Raw genomic sequence first — 6,107 nt, 5'->3', positions numbered from 1 at the left:
AGTACCAAGTCTTCAAGTTTTCCTTAAGTTTTCTTCCCTCTCCCCTCTTGGCTTCCTTGTCCCAACTGAGGTTATTTATCTCTAGGTGGAGGAATAATTGTCTTGTAACTGTTTTATAACTTTCTGGTAGATGAAATTATATTTTAGCACTTTTCTCGTGATTTTATGGCTTCCAATGGGTTATCTTATTTACAAAAGTAAATTCAATAACATAAAATTATATTTTATGTTTTACCATTTACCTAGGCCTCCAATTGGCCCACAATTTATCCAGTCATTTGTGGTAAAACAAAACATTCATGGTTTTTACAGAGCGGTGTTACACCTCACTTCTTTGTTCTATAATGTTTGATCATTCCCATTTTCTTGATTTTAGGCACATTTAATATCATTTGGATAATAATTTACCCATAAGATATTTTGAGAATTTTCCATACTTATCTTTCCTTATGCTGAAAGCCAAATATTTGTTGAGGTGTATCATTTACAAAAATAATTCATGTAGCAACATTTTTTTAATACACCTAGAAAGACATATTTTGTGACTTTTATTTATTTTTGAGAAATAAAATATACATGTGTTGGAATATGTTTTATTTTCTAACAAAACAATAATAATAATGAATGAGAATTTATCTTAGAACATTAATCTTCTCATAAATATGTTAACATGCTAACATGAGAGATCAACCTCTAACTGTCATGGGAAACAATTGAAGTTAGTTATGCCTAATGGGATAGAAAAACAAAAAGGAAGAAAAGCTAAATATATTTTTGTCTTGGATTGATTTTGTGTTTCTAGAAGAAAGGAAACAAGAACTAAAATATTAAACAAAGATTCAAGACCACCTTGATAATTAGAGGGTTGGAGAGAAATACCATGTGGTGGAATTTGAACAAGATATTGTGGGAGATAAATCTGGTATCTAGATAAACCTTACTAGTGGGAGATAATGACTAGTAAACTCAGAAAATGGTTTACAGGATGCTACATAGGTTTGTTGGGGTAAACAACTCCAATAATATTTCTACTTTTACCTGACAGTTAGTGGGAGAACTCATGAAAAACTATTTATACAAGTCAGTTCAACATTGGGAGGAACGTGGAAGCCTATTGATTATTTCTGAAAGGAAATAGATAGAATTTAGTCCTTCAAGTACTTGTGTAAGATATTTGAATTGTGTATATTTTGTGAATGAAATATTAATTACATGTTTTGGAATTAATTGATAATTAAAGAAATATACTTTTTTGGACTAGCTGTGTGATTGTAGGTTTTCAAGAGATATAAATACAATTGAAATTAGGAAGCCTATGTCTACATATGAAGGTAAAACCTAGGATTGTTTGTGAATACATATACAATTCTGTGGTAGGTAAAATTTAAGAATAGGTAACTAAAATTAAACTTCAACGTGGAATAGTTATCTCTAACAACTGTTTGTTTATTATATGTAAAAACTACTAAAATAATAAGGTATTCTGGGTTTTACGCGAGGGTTGGACTCATTAATTCCTGAGAGAAAAATATGACCTTAAGGTTTCTGACCTAGATTGGTTCATTATATTTTCTTTTCATCTATCTCGATGGTTTCATAGTGGACAAAGTGGAGAAATCATAATGATTATGTAGTTGTCTTCAATGATACATAATGATTATTCAAAGGTGCATATAATTTATTTTCACTTTGTTCTAGACTAAAGGATTTTGGGACTAAATGTAAGTGAGAAACATCTAGTCTACACTTCAATAAATTGTGGAAAAATTCTCAAATATCTTGTTATATTTCAAATTTTGGGATCTTAAACACCCACAGCTCAACGAATATTAAGTAGTGTGAAGTGACATAATGTACAAGACGAAGTGGAAAATGAAGATCGAAGAATTCATTTGGTCAAGAATGACATGGAAATCCTAGGAGTTAAAAAATGTCCAATCCATTCAAAAATTAAAAAGCACTCTTAATAAGCAAGAAATTGAAAAAAAAATTGATTCATATTTTTTAAATGTTAGTTTCATTTATTTTATTATTTATCCCATAATTAATTGCAATCAAATTTGGCCCAATTCTCCCTATATGGGATTTTAGGAGGGGAGATGTCACACCCATCATTTTGAGAGGTAATAGAGTAGAACTTGACTACTTTTGGGAACAAACACGAATAACATTCATATAGAGGAGGAGGTGAGACATCGGAAAATATCATTCTACGCGAATGAGGCTTTGTATCCAATGAGGGCTCATTGGGGAATGATGAATCAAATGTGATACAAGACATCATAGGTGTTATGGGAGATTATGACTCTCTTCTTCCAAGATAGTTTAATTCTCATGGCCACCCCCACAATGCATAATATGAACCTCCCTATTACATTCCATCTTTCCAGCATGCACTAGAGGAACAAGGGAATTTTTAGAGGTTTTGTTGAAGCAACAATTTAAAGGATTGAGGGCTCAAAGGAAAGCATGGAACAAAGGGCACCCATCTTGGTCTTTAAAGAAATACACTTTAGAAGAACAAGAGGAAAGGGAAGCAAAGGTAGGTCACTAGAAGAATAATAAGAAAAATCTCATCCCCAACCTACTCAAATACAAAGGAAGGGGGAGGTTCCCAAGAAAAAATCTCATGGAAACACTACACCTAAAATACTAACATGAGAGGCTGCAATGTTAAGGCATTCTACAGAGCGTAAGGTTTTGAGGGTAGACACAAGATCGCCATAGCTCAAAACTTGGAAATAGTGGAGGAGAATCTTTGAGCCCATAGAGCTGCCACTAAGAACAAGGAAATTGATAATGAATTGACACCCATTGTCCCAGACATATGGTTACCATGGAGAAAAATCACTAGATATTCACTTACCCTAAGGCCTAGGTCTTTATTAGCACATATAGGTATTGATAACTTACCATATGGACTTCATCTCAAAGAAAAAAAACCCTCTCCTCAGAACTATCTTGAAAAAGATAAATCAAATCAATGAAAAATATTATTGCCTACAAAATTCCATCCAAGTTTTAGATCAAGCAGTTGAGGACTATGACGAACTAGGAGATAAGGTGGACACTGTAGATAATGCAACATGAAAGAATTCCTAGCACGCCAACTCCACTACATATGATGAAGATTAGTTCAAAGAATCTTTGGTTCACTTCTAATTTTGAGGCTATGGTCTATATGTTTCTCTTTGAAATTATAATACGAAAACTTATAGTGACTAGAGGTCAAGTTATCTCCATTAAGTTGAATAAGTTTAGATTTTTCTATTTTGTAGGGATATACTTAGACAATTTCAATATTTTAATATGTTTTTGTTCAATTAATAGAACATTATCTAGGAATCAGCCAGAAGGTTTATTGGATGAATTGTCAGTCTCCATGTAAATATTTCACTGTTCATATGAACAGATAACTAGGGTTCGGTTGGTCCAATGCGCTTGAATGACCTCTTGATTCAGAACATCGAACATAGATCTTTTAAGAGCATATTGAACAGTGATGGGACAATAATCACCATAAAGACACACTTTCTGAAAGTACTAGAAGGTTGTCATTTAATGGTAAATTTCAATGATTAGGTCCCCTACCTCGCCTTGGGCTCACTGAACTATCATTGAACCATGGTATTTTGGCAAAAGCTTAATCTATTTTGGGCAACACGCTCAAAATTTGCTTTCCACCATCATGTGTGTCTGCTATGTCGACAACCCATCCAACTATTGAGGTTGAATTCTATTGAATTGTCATTTCTCCTCACTTCAGTTGTTGCATACTCGATCAATGATTTATACTAATAAACTATTTAAAAAAATTCTTTGCAAAGCACAAAAACGAGTAGGTGCACTAATCATAACATAGCCTTTAAAAGAATTCTCTACAAAACAGACAAATGAGTAGGTTCACTAAACATACTTTTTAATATAAGGAACATAACTATGACATGATGGTGTTGTTTCTCCTCACTTGAGTTGTTCCATACTCGATCAATGATTTATACTAATAAAATATTTTAAAAAAATTCATTGCAAAGCACACAAACAAGTAGGTGCACTAATTATAGAATCACCTCTAAAAGAATGCTTTGCAAAGTAGACAAATGAGTAGCTGCATTAAACATAATTTTTAATATAAGGAATGTAACTATGACAAGATGGTTTTAGACTTGTTCAACTTTGCATCATTTATTTTTCTTTGGAGTTATATAACCTTTTTTAAAGATGTATAATGTAAATATGGATAAGATAAATGATGGATAATCCTAAAATTTATGCAAAATTTAAAACTCTATTTTCCTAACAATTCTTATATTATTAAATTTATGTAGAAATTAAAACTTTATTTTCCAAACAAATAATATGTTAAAAAGATTATCTAAAATTTCATATTCTATTTTTTAAATAAACATTATATTACTTATGTTTAAGTAATTCAAACTCATTTTTAAAAAATAATATTAATGTTGTGTGTGTGCTAGTGACCTCAATTGCTCAAGCTAATGACAATTAACTAATGTTAAATTTTTTTATATATAAAATAAACCATATTTAAATATTAAAAAAATATTTAAAATAAAAATTAATATACTAAAATACTTACATATAATATCAATACTTACATATAATATCAATGTAAAGCAATTTTATATGTAAAATTAAAATTAATATATTAAAAATGTGTAAATATAGTATGATATAAAAAACATTAAACACCATAGTAGCATACCCGTGACATGATTCGAGGCGCGCATTTTGGAAGAAGCACTTTTCGAAAGAGGAACTCCAAAAGGCACAGGGAAGGGATAGACAAAAGGTAGTTCTATTCACTCAAATATGTCTAAAATTTATTACTAGCAATTGTACCAAAAGGTACAAAGAGAGGCCGATAGATTTATGAAGTTGGAATTGTTGAATTTTTATAAAAGGTCGGGCCACCTTCTTCGCTGCTATTGATATTGTACAGTTTATTAAATATGAAATAGAGTAAAAGATATAGGAGACAGTACAGACTGGGAATGTAAGATCTTTATACTGGAAGTGAAAAAGAGAACAAAGCAGCATGTCAAAGCAGAAATACTTAAAGAAAAGCACAAGACTTTCTATTCATTCACATGTATTTAAAAATGCTGACATGACTGAAGCAGAAAAGAAGAGAATTAGAAAATTTCATGTAAATGTATTTTATTTTAAAAACAAACAACTAACCACTCTATAAATGTCATTGCAGAAGCCCATGTAAGGTAAACATATTCCTATATAACTTTTTTGAAAAAAGAAACAAAGATAACTTAACGTGAGTAGCATAACATCTAGCATTCCATGAACAATAGAAACCACACTCAAAAGCCCAAATATATGTAAACTGAGTTTTTTTATTAAAATTGTAGGTACAAAAAAACTTATGACACTCCATAACTATGCATCATGTTTGGTGGAACATAGTAAACTTATTACACTTGAATACTTCTAAATATTTTACTTGGTATTGTGTGTTTATCACAAGCAATTATACAGGAGATAGTTAAATGCTTTGCAATGTATTTTTTGAAATTTTACATATGGTCTACACATAGAGACATGTTTGGTAGCTAACATATACAATACAATTAAATCTAGTACAACCTACCCCATACACTGAAACTCTCTTCAACTAAAATTGATGTGTTGTCCATCAAATTTCTACAATCTACAGACAAGTGAACCTTTCACAAAATTCTGTAGTTGCATTCACAAGTACACCCTCGCCCTATGGAGATGCAAACTTATCTCTGTTTTTCTGACCTACCCATTATCAACTAAACATGACTTGTGCTCTGTCATGTTTGTGATATTCAAGACTTACAAGTTATAAGTCATTTGTGCAGAAATTCTCACTGCACATGACCTTCTGCTTAAAAATATTCATAATACAAATTCAAAACCAATTCCAAATACAATCTATCTAAGGGTCACACTGTGCTTTCCATTCCACATTAGTACTCTGTTTGGGATGGCGTTGCAAACAAGACAGAAAAGAAACAAGAATCCTAATTCCAATGGCCCGCCATTAACTATCAAGAAAAAGCTATGAACCCTTAAGTGGGATTTAGATCGTCAAACATGGACGC

This window comes from Pinus tabuliformis, chromosome 2_2 (genome assembly GCF_031772625.1).
Source record: "Pinus tabuliformis cultivar Carrire ecotype Pingquan chromosome 2_2, CPIR1, whole genome shotgun sequence".
Classification (NCBI taxonomy): Eukaryota; Viridiplantae; Streptophyta; class Pinopsida; order Pinales; family Pinaceae; genus Pinus; species Pinus tabuliformis.
Note: the sequence above shows the minus strand (reverse complement) of the source record.